The sequence below is a fragment of the Lynx rufus genome, unplaced genomic scaffold (genome assembly GCF_022079265.1).
Source record: "Lynx rufus isolate CCGP_SWC_20201006 ecotype Redwood Valley unplaced genomic scaffold, mLynRuf1.p SCAF_1, whole genome shotgun sequence".
NCBI classification, from domain to species: Eukaryota; Metazoa; Chordata; class Mammalia; order Carnivora; family Felidae; genus Lynx; species Lynx rufus.
This window is the reverse complement of record NW_025814823.1, coordinates 50,992,318-51,018,886: the sequence shown is the minus strand read 5'-3', so window position 1 is coordinate 51,018,886 and position 26,569 is coordinate 50,992,318. Positions and strand designations below refer to the sequence as shown.

The window sequence follows — 26,569 nt, the reverse complement described above, 5'->3', positions numbered from 1 at the left end:
TACTTAATCACATGCAAATCAGCAATGCATCTTCGATATCCAGTAAGTGCATAGATACTGATCTAAGTCTTTTTTCCTTTCTTTCGTCATTTACAAATTTTATTTTATTGTAGTAAGCACACTTAACAAGAGATCTACCCTCTTAACATATTTTTAGATTACAATACAATGTTATCTAGAGGCACAATGTTGCACAGCCCTTCTCTAGAATTTATGCATCTTACTGCAACTTTATACCCATTGATTAGCAACCAACACCCCCCCCCACCCGTCTCCCCTCTTCCCTTCTCCCTTTTTTTCAAAAGCCGCATCTGCAGAATGGATATCCCGCAATGTATTTCACTATTTCTGTATTGATGACATTCATTTATTTTCAGGGTTTTTTATTTTTCCTTTTTTGTTGCTACTGCAACAAAATTGTTGCAATGATCAGCCTTGTATTTATCATCACACACCGGTGCTTTTGTCTCTGTAGGGTGGATTTTCTAAAGTGAAATTGTTTGGTCAAAAGGTATGTGTATTTTGAGTGTTTATAGCAATTGCTCAACTTCTTAACGTTAGCTTACCAGGAGCTTGAGTCCCAGCAATAAAATGTGAGAATTCTCCTTTCCCCACATCTTCATCAGCACCAAATTCCATACATCTTATTTTTGCCCATATGGGTGAAAAATGCCACTTTGTGTGTTAGTTTCTACTTCTCTAGATAGTTGTGAAGCTGAGCATCTTGTCACATTTATTGGCCAATTGGGTTTCATCTTCTATAAGTTGCCTGTTTATAGCTTCTGTCCATTTTTCTTTCAATTTTTCTTTATTTTTCAAATTAGGGGCATTCTTTTTGCTTGTTAGATATAGTAGTCCTTTGTCGTATGACCTGCCAATGTTTTCCTAGCTTATCATTTTTTATTGTGACTTTGTTTACAGTGGATTTGACATCTATGTATGTTTTAATATTATGAGTCAAAATATCTCTTATTTATCGCTTCAAACAATTATGTTTTGCATAGAAAGTTTTTTCCTACCTCCAGTTTTTGAAAATTTCTTAACTTTTAAAAACTTCAGAAATATTTTTGCATTAAAATTTTATCCATCTGGAATTCATTTCGGCATATGGCACGAGGTAGATCTAGCTTGTTTTCTTGTAGACAGATAGCCAATTATGCCAGGATCATTTATTAATAAACCAATTATTTCCCACTGAATTAAAATGTCACTTTTGTGGATTTATTTCTGGACTCTATTTTGTTCCACAAATATATTTATCTATTTCTGTGTCAGTGCCAGGGATTATAGTGACTTTATAGTAAATATAAATATCTAATAAGGTATATATGCCCCTTACCATTTTTCTTTGTTCACAATCTTCTTTTTCATCATTGACATTTCTTTTATCTTCTGAACCCTAAAACAATTTTATCCATCTTCTTCCCCACAAAAAACCTCAACAGGATCATCAAAATTAGGATTCTAACCGAAATTGCATTAAATTAATATTGGGTGAACTAAATTTTTGACAAAAGCTCTTACTTTTTATAAGTATTGTTTAGGTATTTGGGCAATCTTCAGAATATTTTATTAGCTTTCTTAGATGACTTTCTAATATTGATCCCCCAAATGTTTATTTTTTAACAATTGTAACTTTTATTGAGAAGGACACTATACATACAAATCATAAATACATAGGTTAGTGAATTATCACCATGATAGTATCAGGATTTTAAATTTCTGTCATTCTCATGGGTTTCTAGTGATACTTATTTATGATATTAGATTGTGTTTCCTTGATTACTATTGAGGTCGGACAGTTTTCATAACTTTATTGACCATTTGGTTATCCTTTCTGGACCTTTTGGTTATCCTATTCAAGTGTGTAGAGCTGTCTCCTTAAAGATGATCTGTAGTAGCTTTTCAGTCCGTGTTTGGGCCCTTTGTTGGTTATAAGTGTTGCAAATATCTTCTCCAATCCTCTCACTTGCCTATTTACTTTTTCACATTGAATCTTTCAGTAGAGGTTCTTAATTTCACTGTAATCTAATATGTCAGTCTCATTCCCTATTATTAGGACTTTTATATTCAGTTGAAACTACTTTAAGATCCTAAAGATATATGCCAACATTTCCATCTAGGAACTTTATTTGGCATTTCACATTTAAGGCTTCAATCCACCTAAACTTGATTTTTCTGTATAATATGAAGTAGAGATCTAGTTTCATTTATTTTTGAATTGAATATCCAATTGGCCATTTATTGAAGTAGTCTCCTTTCCCTTCCTCTTCTGCAATGTTATCTTTATCATAAATCAAATCATCAAATATGTGTAAGTTTCTTTCTGGACTCTTTCATAGTGTATTTACTAACTTGTCTATCCTTGAGGCAATACCAAGCTGTTTAAGTTACTACACTTGTATATGTAGTTAAGTAATCGTCTTATTTTGTTCTTTACTTGGCTTATTTTTGCATTTTAATATGGAGTTTAGATTGCCACTTTCTATCAAAAGCCATAGAAATTTTCATCCATAGACAAATTTTGAATCCATAAATTTTAGAGTTGACATCTTTACAACACTGAATTTTCCAATTCATGAGAATGATTATATGCCTCCTTTTATTTAGGTCTTATTTAATTTCTCTCAGTAATATTTTATAATGTATTGATTCCTAGGTATTTGATATATTGATGCTATTCTAAGTGCTGTTTTATAATATTTTATAATTATTTGTCTATTCTATAGAAACAAAATTGATTTTTATATATTGATTTTTGTATCCAGGACTCTTACTAATATCACATTAATTCTAGTCATTTTTCTCTTCATTTTTGCATTTTTCTATATATTATAATCGTATATCATTAAAAATGGGATGTGTGTGACTGTTTTAGGTCAGGGAGCCAGGAAAACTTCTTTGTAGAGGGAATATTTAAATTTTTTTTTCAATGTTTATTTATTTTTGGGACAGAGAGAGACAGAGCATGAACGGGGGAGGGGTAGAGAGAGAGGGAGACACAGAATCGGAAACAGGCTCCAGGCTCTGAGCCATCAGCCCAGAGCCCGACGCGGGGCTCGAACTCACGGACCGCAAGATCGTGACCTGGCTGAAGTCGGACGCTTAACCGACTGCACCACCCAGGCGCCCCGTAGAGGGAATATTTAGAAGAACACTTCCTTCTATCTTCTCAGCCTCTTCTTAAAACAGAGGTCAGAATGACCTTTAAAATTAGGACAGGTCATGTGATATACTTGATTTTATACCTTCTTGATATTTGCTATTTATTTTTCCCTCCCCCTTTTCCCTACTTTTGTTGGCTTGCCAAAATTTCCTTCTCTCCTTTTTGTTTGCTTGTCAATGTGGAAGTTCTATTATGCTTTCCAGTTTTGACAGATGTGTAAAACTACTACCATAATACAAATATGGAACATTTTCATCACCCCCCAAATTTTCCTCATGCTCTCCACAAACACCTGACTCCTCACCCCATGCAGCCACTATCTTTTTTTCCAGTCACTATGGGTAAGTTTTAGACATTCTCACAATTTTATATAAATAGAGTACTGCAGTATATATTGTTTGATTCCGTTTCTTTGGCTTAGCATAATGATTTTGAGATTTTAGTTATGTTGTTTTATGTATCGGTAGTTCATTTCTTTTTATTGCTGAGCAGCACCCCGTTGTATACATATACCACCCTTTGTTCATCCTTTTATTTTTTATTCTTATTTTTTTTGGAAGGGCCCAGCTCGTGTTGGGAGTCGCCGCTGCCACCGCCCCCCCTCCCCCCCCCCCCCCCGCCTGGGTGCTGGGGCCTCCGTGGGCGACCTCCCCTGCCACCAGGGCCCCGCCACCCCCTGGCCCGCCTCCTGGAATCCTTTTATTTTTTGATGGACATTTGGGTTGTTCCATTTATTGGCTATTATTAATAAAGCTTCTGTGAATTTATGTCAAGACTTTTTATAAATACACATTTTCATTGGTAAATATCTAAGTGCAATTTCTGGGTCAAAATATTCTTCAGTATGAGTGCACCATTTTACATGGCCATGATATGACTCTCATTTACTCTGCATTCATGTCAACAGTTGATACTATCAGTGTTTTAATGTTAACAATTTTAGTGGGCTTGTGGAATATCTTGATTTAATTAGTATTTCCCCAATGACTAAAGATGTTGAACACCCTTCCATATACTTATTAGCCATACATATGTCTTTTTTGTGAAGTGTACAAATCTTTTGCTCACATTACTTTTTAATAACGGGTTGTCTTCCAATTGAGTTGTATTGCATTATTCTGGATATAAGTCCTTGGCCAAGTATCTGTATTGCCAAAAATCCTTCTTGGTCTTTGGCTAGGAATTTCCACCTTCTTAGTGGTGTTTTTTCAGGAGCAAAAGTTTTAAATTTTTCTAAAGTCCAATTAATCATCTCCTTAAAAATGATTCATTTTTGTGTGTTCTCTTTATGAAATCTTTGCCTCCCTCAAAGCTTCAAAGGGTTCTTCTTTTTCCTGTTTTTTTAAAAGAAATTTTATAGTTTTAAGGTATATATTTAGGCTGATGATCTATTTGGAGTTGATTTTTGTATGCATTATGAAGCAGAGGTCAAAGTTTATCTTTTTTTCCACACTGCTATCCAGTTGTTCAGTTACATTTGTTGAAAACACATTTTTCCCCCTCCCCAGATTACCTTGGGGATTTTGTTTTGTTTTTTTTTTAAGTCAAAAACTTTTTTATTTTTTATTTTTTTAAGTAGGCTCTACCCACACGCATGCAACTCTTGATCTTGGAGTCTTGAGTTTAAGCCCCACACTGGGCAGAGAGATTACTGAAACTTTTTTTTTTTTTTTTTTGGTAAAGCCAAAAAACAAAAACCAAACCAATCCACGCCAAGAAAAACATTAAAGACCCCAAATTGAGTGATATATGTGAAGCTATATTTGGATTCTCTATTTCATTCCATTTTTTGGTACATCTATTTTTATGCTACTATCACCTTGTCTTGACAATTGTAGCCTTATATAATAAGTCTTAAAATCAGGTAGTTTACATCTCCAAAGTTTGTTCTTCATATTCAAAATTGTTTCAGCTATATTCGGTCCCTTCCATTCCCACATGATTTTTAGAGTCAGTTTGTCAATTAAAAAAAACAAACAAAGTTTCATGGGCTTTTTATTGAAATTGCATCGAATCTCTAGATCCGTTTGGGGAGAATTGATATCTTAACCTTGAATCAATCATTCCATGGACATGGTACGTTTCTCTGCTTACTTAGGTCTCCATTAATTTTCTCAGCAATGTTTGGGGTTTTCAGTGTGGAGATCTTGTATTTGTGTTTTAAGTTTATCCCCAGTATTTCATTTGTTAATACTATTGCAATGGCATTTATAATTTTTTAAATTTCCAATTGTTTATTGGAACATAAACATTGTTGGTTTATAGAAACATGATTGATTTTTTCACATTTACCTTGTATCCTTTGACTGTGTTATATTTATTAGTTCTGATAGCTTATTTTGTAGATTCATTAATATTTACTGTGTATAAAATTATGTCATCATGAGTAAGCCAAGTTTCACTTCTTTCTTTCCAATTGGAGTGTCTTCTCTTTTTCTTGATTTACCACAAGACTGGCTAGGACCTCAGATATAATATTATATAGAGATAGAGGGAGCAGACATCCTTGCCTTGTATTAGTTGTGTATCACTTGTAATTTATTTTTATTGTCTTTTTATGTATGTATTTTCTAATTTTCTATAACAAACACATTATTTCTTAGGTAAGAAATTATTTAAAAACATAGGAATTGTTGATCTCTGAAGATAGGAATTAATATTCATAGCTAACGGCTGATTTTCAAGATTTTGGTGTATCAGATACAATCTTAGTGTTGTCTTTCTTGAGAGAAAGCATATATTGAGTTTTAAAATTTCATGTAGCAGTATAGGTCTTGGTTTTGTAGGTTGTGACTGTGAGATTAAAATGTATACAGATCATTACAATGCTGAAAAAGTTTTATTGATTCTCTTAGGGATATATGTTGTTCACCCACAATCAGTTTGGCCAGGGAATTTGTTACTGACCTCTAACATTGAAATTTATAGGTTGGGTTTCTCTCCTGGTGGTACCTGGTGCCTGAATTCAGATAGTCATAGGCTTAATTTCTTTTATTGCGGCCATAGTCCCACTGGATTTAAAGATTTAAAAACTTCAATTCACATTTTAAACTGTTTGTCAATATTTAAATTAAACAAATTTTTACCGTGGTATATGCGATGAGTTTACAGCTATATCCTTCGACAACATCATCATACTTGCATGATTTCATCTATGGATCTTGTCTGAATATAAAACCTTTCTCTCAGAAATGACAGACAACCTCACTGCAAACAATTTCCTTTGGTTTGAAAGAATGGTTTGAGCAAATTGGATTTTGATGCCTAAATTCTTTGTTTGTAGAACACCTAGTCCTCAAATTCATTTTGGTGCATGGACTCTTGCCTGAAATTTCTCAAATTATATGGTTGCCCATTTATATTTACCTTTGTTCCTCATGCTTCTTGGCATTTGTGGTTCCTTTCCAGATCCTTTAAGACTAGAATAAAAGATATAAGACATCTGTATATAGCTCTCATGCAATGTTAAAGTCCCCAGTAAGCCAACACAAAGTAAGTGGGAGAAATTAAATATGTTAACTCTGTTTAATAATTTTTGCCTGTCTTCATCAGTCTGGTTTCTTAATTTTCATTAATCTTATCCTGATTTTATTAAGATTCTTACTATTTGCTTACAGAGCTGCCTGATACTTTACATAAAGATGTTTTTCAGTGGATCTATTGTTTCTTGGAGTGGTCTATCTACTTTAAATTGATCACCAGCCCAGTGTTTTGAGCACCATCTGTGGAGTCAGGAGGTCTGGGTTTTTGTTCCTGTTCTGCTTTTAAGTAGTTTTGTGACCCTATATAAAACATTTGTCCTTTCTGGGATTCAGTTTCCTTATTTTTTAGATGATGAGATTGGTCTAGATGGTCTAGATGGCTCTGAGATCCTTTATAATTTCAATGTATCAGGATTATAAATTGATTAACGTTCTTCATTAGAAATTTAGGTCTCCAAATGGACTCCTGCAATAGAAAATTGTATGTAGTTATTTGGTGTTTGTGTCAAATTTGTCTTGCATGTGTATATCATATAAATGATGTCAACTGGTTTATCTTAAAGAGTACAAAATCAGTATATATATAGTAGCAGCCACAATGATAGATAAAAATGATGCCTATGTCACATCAGTAAAAGAGAAAGAAATTCATGCAATTATATTAAATCACTGCATTGTATTTATTGTCTACCTAGAGTAAAACAAAGACTATTTTGTCACATTTCTGATTCCAAGATGGAATGTTTTGCAATGTGATCTCAGAAACTTCAGAAGAAGAAATTATTTTTCTGGTTTCAGAAAGAATTTAGGCATCAAAATCCAATTTGATCAAGCCACTTTGTACAAACCAAAGGAAATCTTTCAACAGACTTCCAGTGGCTCAAGAAATCATTCCCTTAGAGTCAATAACTTTCCATTCACTAGGAATCCTAATGTTGTATTTTAGGACTCTTTTGGAGCAAGTTTTATATGGGCTGAATTATTGAGTCATCACTGGCACTGTCAGTTTACCAAGCAGAATTGTCTATGATAGAGAAAAAGTATTATAGCCTCCCAGCTTCTTCTCACTGTTTATATTAGAAGGCTTCAAATGAAATGCTTCCATGGGCTTGCTGGGAGTTTGGATTCCTGGGTGTAGGAGGCCACAACCAGGAATAGCTGAAATTTCATCTTTGATATGCGTGGCACCTGTTTTCAATGTGTTTATATGACTCCTTGACTCCCTTCCTATATGACTCCTTTTCTATTTTCTATGCTAATAGAATTTGGAGCACTTTAGCAGACAGGGTTCACTGTACTGTTTATTATTTCTGATAATAGCTATCATCTATTCAATTTTACTAAGTTCCAGACACTGTCCCATGTACTCTACAATATCCAACATCATTACATCTTACAACATTTAAAAGAATATTGCCCTTTGAGGGACATGGATGCTAAAAATCAGCAAGGTTATATAGTTTGGTCAAGGCCACACGGTAAGAGGAGGAGCTGGGGGGTGATCTCAGCCCTGTGACTACAAAGCCTTTGTTTTTTCACTGAGTCTCAGGTATGGCGTATAACACAGCACTGTTTAAATATGTTAACTCTGTGGGGCGCCTGGGTGGCTCAGTGGGTTAAGTGACCGACTTCGGCTCAGGTCATGATCTCACGGTTTGTGAGTTTGAGCCCTGCATTGGGCTCTGTGCTGACAGCTGTGAGCCTGGAGCTTGCTTCCGATTCTGTGTCTCCCTCTCTCTCTTCCCTTCCCCTGCTTGCGCTCTATCTCTGTCTCTCAAAATAAATAAATAAACACTTAAAAAAATTAAAAAACAACATGTTAACTCTGAATATGAAACTTGTCCATTATGCTTGCTGTATTAGGTTGGTTATAGATGAAGTAGCGAGAGCGCTGCTTTGTCCATCAAATTAAAAAAGCTTCCCCTTTCCTAGTCATCTGCATATATTTTCCCCACCTATATTATATTCTGTTAGAGTTATTTGCATTCTGTTTTACTTGTATTAAGTCCACCTCCTGCAAATAAGGCCATAGCCTCTCTTGATAATGGCACAGGTACACAGGATAAGGCCTTTAAATGGACTTACTCTTTCCTTAAAAAAAAATTAAATTCCAGTTAGTTAACATACAGTGTATTATTAGTTTCAGGCATACAATAGAGTGATTTAACACTTCCATACATCACCCAGTGCTCATCACAGCAAGTGTACTTCTTAATCCCCATCACCTATTTAACCCATCTCCCCACCAACCTCCCCTCAGGTAACTAGCAACTCTGTAGTTAAGAGTCTGTTTCTTGGTTTGTCTCTCTCTCTTCTTTTTTCTTCTTTGCTCGTTTGTTTTGTTTCTTAAATCCCACATATGAGTGAAATCATATAGTATTTGTCTTTTTCTGCCTGACTTACTTCACATAGTGCAATACTCTCTAGCTCCACCCATGTCATTGCAGATGGCAAGATTTCATTCTTTTGTATGGCTGCCTAATATTCCATTGTGTATATATAAAACTTCTTTATCCACTCATTAGTCAATGGACACTTGAGCTGTTTCCATAATACTTGGCTATTGTAGATAATGCTGCTGCAAACAATGGGGTGCATGTATCCTTTTGAATTAGTATTTTTGTATTCTTTGGGTATATACTTAGTACTGCAATTGCTGAGTCATAGGGTAGTTCTATTTTTAACTTTTTGAGGAACTTCCATGTGGAAAACCACAGAGGCTGCCCCAGTATGCATTCCCACCAACAGTGCAAGATGATTCCCCTTTCTCTACATCCTCACCAACATCTGTTGTTTCTTGTGTTATTAATTTAAGCCGTTCTGACAGGTGTGAGGTGATATCCCATTGTAGTTTTAATTTGTATTTCCCTGATGATCAGTGATGCTGGGAATCTTTTCATTGTCCAATCTGCTCATTGGTTTATTGGCCATCTGGATGTCTTTGGAAAAATGTCTATTCATGTTTCTGCCCATTTTTAAATTGGATTATTTATTTCTTGAGTGTTGAGTTTTATAAGTTCTTTTTTTAAATATGAAATTTATTGTCAAATTGGTTTCTATACAACACCCAGTACTCATCCCAACAGGTGCCCTCCTCAGTACCCATCACCCACCCTCCCCACCCTCCCACCCCCCATCAACCCTCAGATTATTCTCAGTTTTTAAGAGTCTCTTATGGTTTGGCTCCCTCCCCCTCTCTCCCTCTCTCTCTCTCTTTTTTTATCCTTTCCCTCCTCCATGGTCTTCTGTTAAGCTTCTCAGGATCCACATAAGAGTGAAAACATATGGTATCTGTCTTTCTCTGTATGACTTATTTCACTTAGCATAACACTCTCCAGTTACATCTGCGTTGCTACAAAAGGCCATATTTCATTCTTTCTCATTGCCACGTAGTATTCCGTTGTGTATATAAACCACAATTTTTTTATCCACTCATCAGTTGATGGACATTTAGGCTCTTTCCATAATTTGGCTATTGTTGAAAGTGCTGCTATAAACATTGGGACACAAGTGCCCTATGCATCAGCACTCCTGTATCCCTTGGGTAAATTCCTAGCAGTGCTATTGCTGGGTCATAGGGTAGATCTATTTTTAATTTTTTGAGGAACCTCCACACTGTTTTCCAGAGTGGCTGCACTAATTTGCATTCCCACCAACAGTGCAAGAGGGTTCCTGTTTCTCCACGTCCTCGCCAGCATCTACAGTCTCCTGATGTGTTCATTTTAGCCACCCTGACTGGCGTGAGGTGATATCTGAGTGTGGTTTTGATTTGTATTTCCCTGATGAGGAGCAACGTTGAGCATCTTTTCATGTGCCTGTTGGCCATCTGGATGTCTTCTTTAGAGAAGTGTGTATTCATGTTTTCTGCCCATTTCTTCACCGGATTATTTGTTTTTGGGGTGTGGAGTTTGGTGAGTTCTTTATGGATTTTGGATACTAGCCCTTTGTCCGATATTCATTTGCAAATATCTTTTCCCATTCCGTTGGTTGCCTTTTAGTTTTGTTGATTGTTTCCTTTGCAGTGCAGAATATTTTTATCTTCATGAGGTCTCAATAGTTCATTTTTGCTTTTAACTCCCTTGCCTTTGGTGATGTGTCAAGTAACAAATCACTGTGGCTGAGGTCAGAGAGGTTTTTGCCTGCTTTCTCCTCCAGGGTTTTGATGGTTCCCTGTCTCACACTCAGGTCCTTTATCCATTTTGAGTTTATTTTTTGAATGGTGTAAGAAAGTGGTCTAATTTCATTCTTCTGCATGTTGCTGTCCAGCTCTCCCAGCGCCATTTGTTAAAGAGACTGTCTTTTTTCCATTGGATATTCTTTCCTGCTTTGTCAAAGATTAGTTGGCCATACTTTTGTGGGTCCAATTCTGGAATCTCTATTCTATTCCGTTGGTCTATGTGTTTGTTTTTGTGCCAATACCATGCTGTCTGGATGATTATAGCTTTGTGGTAGAGGCTAAAGTCTGAGATTGTGATGCCTCCCGCTTTGGTCTCTCCCTCAATATTACTTTGGCTATTCGGGGTCTTTTGTGGTTCCATACAAATTTTAGGATTGCTTGTTCTAGCTTCGAAAAGAATGCTGGTGTAATTTTGATTGGGATTGCATTGAATGTGTAGATAGCTTTGGGTAGTATTGACATTTTAACAATATTTATTCTTCCAATCCATGAACACGGAATGTTTTTCCATTTCTTTATATCTTCTTCAATTTGCTTCATAAGCTTTCTATAGTTTTCAGCATACAGATCTTTTACATCTTTGGTTAGGTTTATTCCTAGGTATTTTATGATTCTTAGTGCAATTGTGAATGGGATCAGTTTATTTATTTATCTTTCTGTTGCTTCATTATTAGTGTATAAGAATGCAACTGATTTCTGTACATTGATTTTGTATCCTGCTACTTTGCTGAATTCATGTATCAGTTCTAGCAGACTTCTGGTGGAGTCTATCGGGTTTTCCATGTATAATATCATGTCATCTGCAAAAAGTGAAAGCTTGACTTCATCTTTGCCAATGTTGATACCTTTGATTTCCTTTTGTTGTCTGATTGCTGATGCTAGAACTTCCAGCACTATGTTAAACAACAGCGGTGAGAGTGGGCATCCCTGTTGTGTTCCTGATCTCAGGGGGAAAGCTCTCAGTTTTTTGCCATTAAGGATGATATTAGCTGTAGGCTTTTCATAAATGGCCTTTATGATGTTTAAGTATGTTCCTTCTATCCCAACTTTCTCGAGGGTTTTTATTAAGAAAGGATGCTGAATTTTGTCAAATGCTTTTTCTGCATCGATTGACAGGATCATATGGTTCTTTTCTTTTCTTTTATTAATGTGATGTATCACATTGATTGATTTGTGAATGTTGAACCAGCTCTGCAGCCCAGGAATTAATCCCATTTGATCATGGTGAATAATTCTTTTTATATGCTGCTGAATTCGATTTGCTAATATCCTGTTGAGAATTTTTCCATCCATATTCATCAAGGATATTGGCCTGTAGTTCTCTTTTTTTGCTGGGTCTCTGTCTGGTTTGGGAATCAAAGACTTCATAGAATGAGTCTGGAAGTTTTCCTTCCCTTTCTATTTTTTGGAACAGCTTGAGAAGAATAGGTATTACCTCTGCTTTAAATGTCTGGTAGAATTCCCCAGGGAAGCCATCTGGTCCTGGACTCTTATTTGTTGGGAGATTATTGATAACTGATTCAATTTCTTTGCTGGTTATGGGTCTCTTCAAGTTTTTTATTTCTTCCTGTTTGGGTTTTGGAAGTGTGTGGGTGCTTAGGAATTTGTCCATTTCTTCCAGGTTGTCCAGTTGGCATATAATTTTTCATAGTATTCCCTGATTATTGCTTGTATTTCTGAGGGATTGTTTGTAATAATTCCATTTTAATTCATGATTTTATCTATTTGGGTCATCTCCCTTTTCTTTTTTGAGAAGCTTGGCTAGAGGTTTATCAATTTTGTTTATTTAAAAAAAATTATTTTTCAACGTTTATTTATTTTTGGGACAGAGAGAGACAGAGCATGAACGGGGGAGGGGCAGAGAGAGAGGGAGACACAGAATCGGAAACAGGCTCCAGGCTCTGAGCCATCAGCCCAGAGCCCGACGCGGGGCTCGAACTCCCGGACCGCGAGATCGTGACCTGGCTGAAGTCGGACGCTTAACCGACTGCACCACCCAGGCGCCCCTATTTTTTAAAAAAACCAACTCTTGGTTTCATTGATCTGCTCTACAGTTTTTTTTAGATTCTATATTGTTTATTTCTGCTCTGATCTTTATTATTTCTCTTCTTCTGCTGGGTTTGGGGTGTCTTTGCTGTTCTGCTATTTCCTTTAGGTGTACTGATAGATTTTGTATTTGGGATTTTTCTTGTTTCTTGAGATAGGCCTGGATTGCAATGTATTTTCCTCTCAGGACTCCCTTTGCTGCATCCCAAAGCATTTGGATTGTTGTATTTTCATCTTCACTTGTTTCCGTATATTTTTAAATTTCTTCTCTAATTGCCTGGTTGACCCATTCATTCTTTAGTAGGGTGTTCTTTAACCTCCATGCTTTTGGAGGTTTTCCAGACTTTTTCCTGTGGTTGATTTCAAGTTTCATAGCATTGTGGTCTGAAAGTGTACATGGTATGTCTCAGTTCTTTTATACTTATGAAGGGTTGTTTTGTGACCCAGTATGTGATCTATCTTGGAGAATGTTCCATGTGTACTCGAGAAGAAAGTATATTCTGTTGCTTTGGGATGCAGAGTTCTAAATATATCTGTCAAGTCCATCTGACCCAATGTATCATTCAGGGCCCTTGTTTCTTTATAGATCCTGTGTCTAGATGATCTATCCATTGTTGTAAGTGGGGTATTAAAGTCCCCTGCAATTACCACATTCTTATCAATAAGGTTGCTTATGTTTGTGATTGTTTTATATATTTGGGTGCCCTGAATTTGGTGCATAGACATTTATAATTGTTAGCTCTTCCTGATGGGTAGACCCTGTAGTTATTATATTATGCCCTTCTTTATCTCTTGTTACAACCTTTAAAGTCTAGTTTGTCTGGTAGTATGACTATTCCAGCTTTCTTTTGACTTGCAGTAGCATGATAGATACTTCTCCATCTCCTCACTTTCAATCTGAAGGTGTCCTCAGGTCTAAAATGAGTCTCTTGTAGACAGCAAATAGATGGGTCTTGGTTTTTTATCCATTGTGATACCCTATGTCTTTTGGTTGGAGCATTTAGTCCATTTACATTCAGTGTTATTATTGAAAGATATGGGTTTAGAGTCTTTGTGGTGTCTCTAGGTTTCATGCTTGTAGTGATATCTCTGGTACTTTGTGGTCCTTGCAACATTTCACTCACAGAGGCCCCCTTAGGATGTCTTGTAGGGCTGGTTTAGTGGTGATGAATTCCTTCAGTTTTTGTTTGTTTGGGAAAACCTTTATCTCTCCTTCTGTTCTGAGTGACAGACTTGCTGGATAAAGGGTTCTCAGCTGCATATTTTTTTCTGTTTATTATATCGAAGATTTCCTGCCATTCCTTTCTGGCCTGCCAAGTTTCAGTAGATAGGTCTGTCACTAGTCTTATGGGTCTCCCTTTGTAGGTTAGAGCTTGTTTATCCCTAGCTGCTTTCAGAATTTTCTCTTTATCCTTGTATTTTGCCAGTTTCACTATGATATGTCGTGCAGAAGATCGATTTTAGTTACGTCTGAAGGGAGTTCTCTGTGCCTCTTGGATTTCAATGCCTTTTTCCTTCCCCAGATCAGGGAAGTTCTCAGCTATTTCTTCAAGTACACCTTCAGCACCTTTCCCTCTCTCTTCCTCCTCTGGAATGCCAATTATGCATATATTATTACATTTAATTGTGTCACTTAGTTCTCTAATTCTCCTCTCATACTCCTGGACTTTTTTATCTCTCTTTTTCTCAGCTTCCTCTTTTCCATAATTTTATCTTCTAGTTCACCTATTCTCTCTTCTGCCTCTTCAATCCATGCTGTGGTCGCCTCCATTTTATTTTGCACCTCATTTATAGGATTTTTTTAGCTCCTCGTGACTATTTCTTCATCCCTTGATCTCTGTAGCAATAGATTCTCTGCTGTCCTGTATACTTTTTTCAAGCCCAGCGATTAATTTTATGACTCATTCTAAATTCTTGTTCTGTTATATTGCCTAAATCGTTTTTGATCAATTCACTAGCAGTCGCTACTTCCTGGAGTTTCTTTTGAGTAGAATTCTTCCGTTTCATCATTTTGGGTAGTCCCTGGAATGGCACGGAACTGCAGGGCACTTCCCCTGTGCTGTCTGGAGTAACTTGTGTTGGTGGGCAGGGCTGCAGTCTGACCTGATGTCTGTCCCCAGCCCACTGATGGGGCCACAGTCAGACTGGTGTGTACCTTATCTTCCCCTTTCCCACGGTCAGGAGTCACTGTGGAGTGGTGTGGCCCCTGTCCGGGCTGCTTGCACATGCCAGGCTTGTGGTGGTGCTTTGATGGGATCTGACCAAGGGCTTATTAGCTGGGGTGAATCTGTAAGGTACACAGGGGCAGGAGGGGCAGGCTTAGCTCGCTTTGCTGTAGGTGGTCCCCTGCGGGAGGGGCCCTGCAGCAACAGGAGGGAGGCAGGCCGGTCGGAGGGATGGATCCACAGAAGCACAGCCTTGGGTGTTTGCGAGGTGCAAGCAAGTTCGGTGATGGGAACTGGTTTCCTTTGGAATTTCGGCTGGGGGGGATAGGAGAGGGAGATGGCGCTTGCTAGCGCCTTTGTCTTCCTGCCAAGCTCAGCTCTGTCTTCCGGGGCTCAACAACTCTCCCTCCCGGCGTCCTCTCGCCCTTGCTGCTCTCTGAGAGCAGAGCTGTTGACTTTTAACATTCCAGATGTTAAGTCCCGCTGGTTGTCAGAACTCACGGAGTCCAGCCCCTCTGCTTTTGCAAGCCAGACTTCAGAGGCTCTGCCTTGCCTGGCAGGCTGCCCCTCCACCACCCCGGCTCCCTCCTGCCAGTCTGTGTAGCATGCACCACCTCTCTGCCCTTCCTATCCTCTTCCGTGGGCCTCTTATCTATGCTTGGCTCCAGAGAGTCCGTTCAGCTAGTCTTCCACGGTTTTCTGGGTTATTTAGGCAGATGTAGGTGGAATCTAAGTGATGATAAGCAGGACGCGGTGAGCCGAGCGTCCTCCTATGCCACTATCTTCCAGTCTCTCTCTGAGTTTTATAAGTTCTTTATAGATTTTGGATACCAACCCTTTATAAATTTGCAAATATCTTCCCCCATTTTGTAGGTTGCCTTTTTAGTTTTGTTGATTTTTTCCTTCACTGTGCAGAAGTTTTTATTCTGATGAAGTCCCAATAGTTTATTTTGGCTTTTGTTTCCCTTGCCTCAGGAGACATATCAGTAGAAAGAAGTTGCTTTGGCTGATGTCAGAGAAATTATTGCCTGTGCTCTCTTCGTGGATTTTTATGGTTTCACGTTTCACATTTAGGTCTTTCATCCATTTGGAGTTTATTTTTCTGTATGGTGAAAAAAAAAAGTGATCCAGTTTCATGGTATGATATTTTAAAATGTGAATTCAAGTCACTTGGAGTTAAGGTCACAGTAAGCAGTCTTCACAATAGACCAACCACATCTTAAGATCTGTTAATGATCTTGATATCTGTGGTGGTTATTCTCCATTTGACACTTTCATCTTAATCCATTCTCTGTTCGTTTTCTCTGTCCTGCTTGGAAAGAAACACATTTGGCTGACATCAAAGAGGTTACTGCCTGTGTTCCCCTCTAGTATTTTTATGGTTACAGGTCTCACATTTAGGTCTTTAATCCATTTGAAATTTATTTTTGTGTTTGGTGTAAGAAAGTGGTTCAGTTTCATTCTTTTGCATGTTGGTGTCCAGTTTTCTCCACATCATTTGTTGAAGAGACTTCTTCTCCACTGGATATTCTTTCCTGCTTTGTCGAAGATTAATCGACCATATAGTTGTGGGTTCATTTCTGGGTTTTCTATTCTGTTTCATTGATGTGTGGGTCTATTTTTGTGCCATTACCATACTGGTTTGATCACTTTGGGGCTTACTTTTACTCCCAGCTGTGGATTCTTTTATTAAAAACATTTAGCCTCTGATCCTTGGTCATAGTTACAGAATCATAAAATTAAAAAAAATTGAGATTATATGAGAGTAACCCTTAATTTCACAGTACAGGAAGATGAGGCCCTGAAAGGTTGAATATTGCCCATATTTATGCAGCTTCTGAAAAATTTTCAGTTGCTTAAATTGCTGAAAGAAAAAAGAAGACTCCCATTACTATGGTTACGTCTACATAATGATATGTAATCCAATTAATTTAGTCCTAAGTCCTAACTTCTTGGGTATCCTGTCTGTTTGTAACAGTCTATAAAATGGTTTTAAAATGATTTTTCTCCCCGAGCTTCTTATGATCTGTTTTCTGGTTTCTAAAAATGGTCCTAATGTATGGCTGCTTCATATTTTGGTGAAATAAGCCAGTCTGTACAATAAGGGGATCTTTGTTTAAGTCAGAATCTGATTTATTTGACCAAGCTTAGTAGAGTTTACAGAGTTCACATAGGGATCTCAATACCAAAATTAAACACACACACACACACACACACACACACACACACACACACACACAGTAGTAGATACACACACAGTCAGTAGATAAAGATACTAATACCCTCCCCCTCTAGTTATATCATGTGAAGAGATAATTGAATGATACAACTATTTATTTTGTAAGGAATTAAGAATGAACTCCCAAAGTAGAAGACACTCATAGTTTTTCATTGAAAACCCTTGGATTCTATTCCTTGATTTGGTCAGGTTGGTAATTCTTGGCTTTGAGCAGATGTTCTGCCATATACACACATTCTGTCATAATGAAAGAAAATTGCATTGCGTGCTGTCATGTAGGTGATTAGCTAGGTATGTTATACATCCACATAGGGGAGAGCTAGCCACTCATTTCCCAATGACTCAACTTTGTTTCCATAGTTCACCATCATAAACCCATAACTTCCCTCAAGTCCTTCATTTCTCTGTTGCACTTGCCTAGTTAAACTCTGCTAGTCATCTACTCCAATGATGCTGTCATAGAGGACAATGTACATCCCTTGCATATTTTATTTTTCATTTTCCAAAACAATTTCAAACCCTCTCTCAAACTCTCCTTAAACTCTTACATACTCTACTCCCTCACACTTTGCTGATGACCTTATCTCATGTTTCACTATTGAAACAGATGTAATCAAACAGAATCTCTCCAAGATCCCCAACTACCAGCCTACTCGCTTCTGAGGCCAACTCTGATTTGTCCTCCATTACTGTGGATGGAGTGTCCCTGTCAAGGGCCAAACCCCTCAATTTGTTTGCTTTGCATCATATTTTTCTTAACTTTTTAAGGTCTTGGCTCTATCAGTTTTCCTCCTCTGTCTCATATCTTCTGTATCCCCCTACTGGATAATTTCCATCAATATCTAATCAAATTTCTACCCTGTCTTAAGTGTCCTATCTTTAAAAAGATGAAAAAACTCACTCCTTTGTGGCTATAGCTCTATTTCTCTGCTCCTCATTGGAAGAAAATTTCTTCAAAATAGTCCCTCCCCCCCTTGATATTTATATTCTCTCATCAACCAGTTCTAATTTGGCTTCTGTGCTCTCAACTAAACTGGGTGGCTACTGTCAAAATCATAAATGATCTTTGTATTGCCAATACAATGGTCATGTCTCTGTTTTTATTCTTGTTGACTTGTCAACAGCATTCAGTACTGGAAGACTCTTGGGCCTCTTCTCTCTGTCTATGTATTTTCCTTTGGTAATTTCATGCATCCCATTTTTTTTAAACAACATATATACCAATGACTCCCAAGTCTATATCTTGAGTCCTGATATTTGCCCATAATTCTAGATTCCTATATCCAATGCCTACTAGAAATCTCCACATAGAGATCTGAAACTTTGAATTTAACATGGCCAGAACAGAATTTTTAACTCTAGCACATCTGAAGTCCACTGATTTTTTAAAGTCTTTTTCATCTTTGTAGATGGTATTATCCCTTCAGTTGCTCAAGTAAAAACTCTGAGTTACCCCTAAGTTTACACTTTATCTCACTTGCTACATCCACTCTCCAAATGACCATATTTGTTGACCATATTTCAAATAGATTGACTCCATTCATTTATGTTCATTTCCACTTCTACTCTCCTGGTCCAGTCTACTCTAATTTTCATTTGGCCTGCTGCAGCAGCCTCCTCTTGGTTTCCTTGTTTCTACTTTTGTCCCCTGGGCTGGCCCACTGTAGTTTTGTTCTCTGATCTCTTCTTCAGCTCTGTGCCCCAGAGAACTGAACTTTCCAGCCTCCCTTGCCCTCTGGCTTCTGAGTAGACTTGCCTAGTAGAAGGAATTAGTGGGAGATTGCTTGCTGTGATGGCTCATATACCACATCTTTTCTGTGGCTCTGGCTGCTCCAGATAGTCCCATCTTCTGTAGACCTACCTCTACCAGGAGGCCCCTGCCATGATAATGTGGGTAGAATGACTCCAGCATCTAGACCCTGGTCATGCTACCTCTCTTGGTTCCTTTTGTCCTGGAAGTAGTAGAGGCCATGGTGAATCTCAAGTTGCTTCACCATACCTTGTTTGAACTCCTAGGTCTTCTATTAGCTGTGTCACAAATTCCTATACTAAATAGCCTTTGTTTAAAAGACACTAAGTAATTTTTTAAACATTTTTTTATTTAACCCTAATTAATATACTCCTACACAATATAATCACAACATGGAAGCCAGAGATATCATTATATTTATGTTTATATTTTTTAAAGTTTACTTATTTATTTTGAAAGAGAGAGAGAGAGAGATAGCAAGTGAGTGGTGGAGGAGCAGAGAGGGAGAGAGAAAATCCCAAGGAGGTTCCATGCTGTCAGCACAGAGCCTGACACAGGACTCAATCTCACAACCCTGAGATCATGACAGGACATGAAATCAAGAGTCAGATGCTTAACCGACTGAGATACCCAGGTGAAATCATTTTAAAAATGTAACCTAGATCATGTCAGCTCCACCTTTCTTCTCCCTTCCCAAACTCACTTAAATCTTCCCCAAAACTTATGACAATGAGAATAAAATATCAACTGCTTATACTGGTTGACAAAACCTACCATAATCTGGGTCCAGTTTGTGACTCTTGTCTCACTTATATCACCTTACCTTTCGTTCATTACACTCAGCCATGCTGGCCTGTGTTCTATTCTTTGAATGAATCAGGCTTGGTCTGGCTTCAGAGGTTTTGCACAAACTCTATGCTCTACCTAGAGTGCTTTTCTCTCTGACCTCACACTGTGGTTCCTTCTTATCATTCAGATCTGAGCTTTAGTAGCATCTCCTCAGAAAAGCCTTTCAGGATTTGCATGGTAAAGTGATTATTGTTCACTCTCTCACCTCAGTCTATATCAATTCTTCACATAACGTTTCTTAATACATAATCATTTTTCTTCCACTCTCTGTCAATTTTCTGACTCATTCAAGTATTTGTTTGGTTTCCTAGGCAAAACTCTTGCCCATCTCATTTTAGTTCCTAGAACAATGTTTGGCACATAGAAACCATCAATAAATATTTGAATGAATTTATAAGTGAATGCAAACCAGCATGTTGGTTAGACAAGTGTTGAATGGATAAGCACTAGAATCCTTCAGTTAAGTGGTTAAAAATAAGTTAGTGTTTAGAAGGTCAATTGAAAGTTCAGATGCTGTCAAAGTGTTATGTACTATGTCTAGAAGAAGACTGTAGGCTAATATAAAAGAAGATAAAATACTGGGGTCAAGTTCACTACTCTATGTCTGCATGCCGAGCCATGAAAATACTCTCATGCTCTTTGTAGCTGAGCAGAAAGAGGTTAAAAGAGTGACTGCAGGTTTCATCTGCCTGGGATTTCCACTTCTGGGATGGCTGATAAAGTAATTCAGTCCAACTATAACATAGAAGATAGCTATGAAAGGTGGAAAAATAAACCAAAAATATCTGCTTGAAAGCATTAGTGAGTTAACAAGGTGGTAAAGAATTATAGAGCGAAGATATGGATGGAAAAGGAAGTCCAGAAGGGTAAGTCCAGTATTTGGGTCAGTTTTTCCCCAGGGATATCTGCTAAGAAACACAGCAGCACTTTGACAGCTACATAGGACCAAGGGGACAGATTGGAACCAAGGTAAGTGTGGACCAGAAGAAGAATTACAGGTAGCAGTTACCTTTCAGGAGGAAGAAGGAAGCAGTTACTGAGGGAGAACATGAGAAATATGTTCCATTTCTTGACTTTGGTAATGGTTATGTAGGTTTTCACTTTGTGATAGTTCTTGGGGTGCAGTTTTCTATTAAAGTCTTATATATATATTATGAAAAGTGTTTAAAAGCAGTGATTGCCATTAACTTTGGGCCACATACATTCCCTAAATAGTTGGAGATCATTAGGAGGATACCCTTCCCTTTCATGTACTGTAAATTTTTGGTTAAACACTTTGAACCTGCTCATAGGAACTTGGCTTTTACATATAAAATTGAAGTCTGCCTTAGAAAATCAGTAGTGTTTCCATTAAGAGGACAATTTGTGGTGGTATGTAAATGTTCTTTATCTGAAGTGTAATAACTTGAGTTTAACCTATATAATGGAGCCAGAATCCATTTGAGGGTATGAACCATGGAAGAAAATACCATTTAAAAAAATGAAGTCAAATGGTCCATAACCTTAGGTGGTGGGGAATGATTTTAAGGAAGCTCCCTCTGCACGCCCCCGGCACAGCTGCACTGCCCATCATGACTGCTGCAGGGGTTGCTCCAGAGGTTAAAGACCTCTGGACTCTGCCCTCAGAGGTGGAACCCGTCGCTTCCTCTTCTGGCTACCTTACCACTCTGCCATCTCTGTTTCTCTGTCTCTGCTTTTCCCTCCTTTCCACTCTCACACTACCTTTATTTACTTTTCTTTTCCTGTGGCTTCTATTCAGTCATGCCTTCTTCTGTGTCACGACTGAGGCTTATCCTCTCTTCCCTGGGTGACCCCTTCAGTTTCTCCTCCTGCCTGCAGTATGTTTTGCAGTCTGAGTCCCCGGAAAGACCTGCTCAGGTCCTGTGCTCACATGCTGGTTCAGAATGGCTGTGTTTGGCTGGCTTCTCCAGCCTCCTACCCGACAGAGGCTGCCAGCTCTCTCCCTCTTGCCTGTTGAGAAAGGCATTTGGGTCAAGGCTCATCTCTGGGCCCCAAGCCCACAATAATTTCTGCTTATTAATGGATATTGTGGCTCTCAGAAAGTATGATGCATTGCCTACGTATGGGGAAAACGTTTGGCAGAGACTCTCATGTAGAAGGCAGAGAGGGCAGTGTTGTTAAGTGATAGGAAAATTGTAAAAAGAGGCAAAAGAAGCACAATCTGTGTTTAGACAGGAAATGACCGGACAGAGCATCTGGAGATCAAGAGGTGCTTCAGAAGTCCTAGCTTTCTCAGAAAAAGTCTGTGCAGTTCACTCCAGGGGCTTAAGTGGCTGCAGGGAAATCACTCCCCCTTCTTTGGGAGGGCTCAGAATTTGGAAAGAAAAAATGCTCAGACCTCAGAGTTTTCATTCTAAACAAGTGAGGTCAACACGAACAACTTGCTTTGATGAATACGTTGCGTTTAGCAAATGCAGCAGCTATGCAAAGGGTAGACTACAGAGAAGTTCCCTAATGCACTGGCTGTGCATGTGTCCCTCTTGTGTAATCCAGAGTCACCATTCACAAAGCTACTTTGAGCACTTTGGGACTACCTAAAGTGCTCCTGGTATTTGAATTACATAACTGTCTTTCCAACTTCTGGTGATGGAACCCCTGAAAAAGAATTTAGGGGCCTAGGTGTCTCAGGGCTTTGTGAGGAGAGAGTAATAGCCCCAGTTCAGTATACTAAAAGGAAGTTCTTTTAAGGAAATTAAAAAAAAAACTACTCTGAACCAAGGAAGAATTTAATAGGCATAAAATTTCAGTTGTGCGAGATGAATTTGTTCCAGAGATCTGCTGTGTAGCATACTCTCTACAGTTAACAATGCTGTATGGAAACCAATTTGACAATAAACTTCATATATTGAAAAAAAAAATACAACAAAACTTTTAAAAGTAAAAAAAAAAAACAATGCTGTATTGTGCCCTTAAACTTTTGTTAAGAAGGTAAATCTCATGTTAAATGTTTTTACCGTGCACACACACAAAAGAAAACAAAGGGACACAGGCAACTTTTGGAGGTGATGGATAGATCTATTACTTTGATTGTAATGACGATTTCACAGGTATTTGCATATGCCCAAACTCATCAAATTGATACATTAAAAATGTATAGTTTTTGTGTATCAGTTACACTTCAATAAAGAGTTGAAGAAAATCAGTGGGTCTGCATTCTGCCTTGGGAGCAAAACGGAATGTGTTCTGAGAAGGGGATACTAGGGGAACTCAGAACACAAGATCTCCACATTCTTTAAAAGAACTATAGAGTAAGTATGGTAGGGAGCTTCTGGGAAAGGTCTTCAACATCACACACACCCTAATCCCTGGAACCTGGGAATGTAATGAGTTATCACTTCTTTGATTGTGTTATGTTACATGGTGTATCAGTTTGTTGAGACTGCTGTAACAAATCACCACAAATTAGATGGCTTAATACAACAGAAAGTCACAGTTCTGGAATCTAGATTGTTAGAGTTTTGGAGTGGTGGTGGGGGTTCGGAGTTGACGGCCAAGAAAGAATTCTTGAAGACATCTTTGGTGCAAAAAGGTAATTTTATTAAAGCACGGGAACAGGATTCATGGGCAGAAAGAGCTGCACTGGGGTTGTGAAGAGTGACTGGTTATATACTATGGAGCTGGTGGAGGTAAAGTCATGAGGAAGTTTCTTAAAGGGATTTCCATATGCTAAAGAAGACTCACAGATTATTGGAGCCCTAGCTATTGTCAAGCTAAGGTTGTTTTCCCCTCTAGTAAGACATTAACATTAGAAGGGTAGGGAGTTTCTGGATCTATATTTCCTTCTGGTCTTTGTTTCCCACATCACTATGGAGGGGAGGGTGATGTTGGGGGCTATAGGTTTCTGGAGATTAGGCTATTGATAAGATTGCTTTTTTTTCTTGTAATTTACTAACATATGTGTAAACTGATGGAGACTCAAATCTTGTGGTCTTTATCAGTTCAACCATTTGTTTTCTGTCCTTTCCTTTGTTCTTGGGCAGCCAGGTGTGCCTGAGGAATATCACATATCCCATGTGTCTGGGCAGGATATAGTAGCTGTGCTTTGCCCTCAGCTTGCCTTATGCTCCCTCATCATAGATGTCTGAATCAAGGTGTGGGCAGGGCCGTGTTCCCTCTGAGACTCTGGGTAGAATCCTTCTTTGTCCCTTCCTGGCTGCTGGTGGTGGAGGGCAATCCTTGGTGTTCTTGGTTTGCAGCTGCCTCAGTCCCATCTCTGCTTCTGTCTTTACATGACATTCTCCCGAAGTGTCTTCACATCCTCTTCTTTCTCTGCCAGTCTATATGTCTGAATTTTCCCTTTTTATAAGAACATCAGTTATATTGGATTAGGGTATACCCTATCTGTTTTTAATTTGACTACCTCTTTAAAGACACTATTTACAAATTAGGTCACACTATTGGCATACTGTGGGATAGGACTTGATCATATCTTTTTTGGGAGGGACACAACTGAACCCATAACATAAACATAATTGACCTTAGCAAAGGAAGATTAGGTGGGCTTAAATATAATCACATGAACCTTTAAAATTAGAGAACTTTCTTTGCTTGGTGGCAAGAAGAAGTCAGATTGGAGGCATGAGTGGGATTTGATGTACCATTGCTGGCTTGAAGATGGAGAGGGCCACGAATCAAGGAAGGTGGGTTCCTTCTAGAATCTGAGGGTGGACTCTGGTTAGTAGCCAGCAAGGAGAGGGACCTCAGACTGAGAGCTGCAGGGAATGGAGAATTCTGCTGACAACCAGAATGGTTTTGAAAGTGAGTTCTTCCTGTGAGTGTTCTGATAAGAGTCAGCTCAGTCAATATCTTGATTTCAGTTCTATGAAAGAGCTAAGCTACAGAACTTCTGACCTACAGAACTGTGAGATAAATGGATGTTATTTTCAGTCACTAAGTTTATGGTAATTTTTATACAATAGTAAAAAAGAAAAAAACCCAGTAAGGTATAGAGTGCTATAAATTCCTCTCTAGGGTTCCTATAAGAGCGTACTAGGATCCAGAACCATTCTTAAATGACATTTAGTTTCACCTACCTTAAATGACCTGTTGATACAATCAAATTTTGGGGACAGGCTACAACTAACAGTGCAAATAGATCGTGGAATCTGCTTGGAGCTAAGAGACAATTCAAGAACTTTCTGTGCTATTAATGGGCACCTGAAACCATGGGTGAGCCCTGCTAAGGGTTGCTTCCTGGAAGTGCCCGAATAAACATTGACAGAGGCTCTCACTGGAAGCAATGGAGACCGTTTTAATTGAAATATTCTGGTCTTTTATATTACTGCTTCTGAAATAGGGGATTGACACAAAATAGGTAAGTATAGCCCAAGACAAGAAGACTGCAGTTCAGAGCTCAAGAAGCAACTAGGAATAAGAGAAGAAGCCCTAACATGTGAATGGTGCACACACGATAGGGCTCAGACATAAACATGAAGCTTGGGGGCAAGCAGATCTTTCAGGGTTCACTTGGGACAAAGTGGACAACATCCACAGGGCAGTAAGAGTAAGGGCGGGGCTAAAGCTCCTACAAATGTCATATTAAAGCTAGCTAGGGTTGAGCAAGTAGCATGGAAATCTTCAATCCCGACTTTTGGGGAGGAGCTTGGACACATGGACTGAACTTATGTGTCCAGAGACCCAGAAATCTTGGATGAAATCTCCTATCAGTGAATTGAACCTGATATTCGTATTCTCCACTTGATCTCAGCCAAAAGGCTGAGAAGCAATTGATATTCATATTCTCAATTTCTTGGGGGATTATTTGGGTTTAGGAAAGGAATACATTCATGCTTATTTCCTTAGATCCTTTATCTAATTTCAAAATCACTATCTTCCCTGAATGAAGTATTTTTGTCTTTTACATAAGAAGAAGAACCCAGTGTAACTATTTCAATAGAAAGGGAAAGATATATGCTCTGTTGTGAGATAGAATTTGGCTTTGTATTTATTTTCAGTTAAAAATTATGCACGAGTGACTTAAGCAGTCAACACGATGGGAAGGAAACAGCCTTAATAACTGCTTGGTCTCAGCTTCTGTATTCTTCTCTCCCTCAGGTGGTGTCATTGGTCCCCTCCGTGCAACGAGCCCGGTTCCAGCACCTGAATGTAGCTCTGTGCCACTCCAGCTCAGTGGGTGGGTTCAGGTCTCCAGTCAGCCTGTCCAGCTTCAACCCTTCAAACCTAGTCTGCTTTGCGCCTAGTTCCTTCTGGGCGTCTTCCCTGGCCAGGCTGCCGTGATCGACTTCTACTCCCATCCCACTTTACGCTTCATGTCTGCAGTGATTCAACACTCAGCATAAGTTACCTTGTCTAGATATTTACGGTTTTTTTTTTAATTATTGTTTTTATTTGGGTACAGTTGACACACAACAGTACCTTAGCTTCAGGTGTACGGCACTAGTGATGTGACAAGTGTCTACATTGTGCTGTGTTCACCACCAGTATAGCTACCCCTGTTCATTACATCACTGTTACAATATTATTGACTGTATTTATTTTTTACTTTTTTTCATGTTTATTTAGTTTTGAGAGAGAGAGAGAGAGAGAGAGAGTGGGGAAAGTGCAGACCGACAAGAAGACACAGAATCTGAAGCAGGCTCCAGGCTCTGAGCTGTCAGCACAGAGCCCAACGCGGGGCTCGAACTCACGGACCGCGAGATCGTGATCTGAGCCAA

The 26,569-nt window shown here is 38.5% G+C and overlaps 1 long non-coding RNA gene across 1 annotated transcript in view; it reads left to right on the top strand.

Annotated features, from left to right (window-relative positions):
• Positions 1-26,428, top strand: part of LOC124513049 (uncharacterized) — an 84,132-nt gene extending 57,704 nt beyond the window's left edge. The window contains exon 3 of the long non-coding RNA XR_006962287.1: positions 25,950-26,428. This is a non-coding gene — a long non-coding RNA (uncharacterized LOC124513049). The remainder of the gene's footprint in view (positions 1-25,949) is intronic.
• The last annotated feature ends 141 nt before the right edge of the window (positions 26,429-26,569 follow it).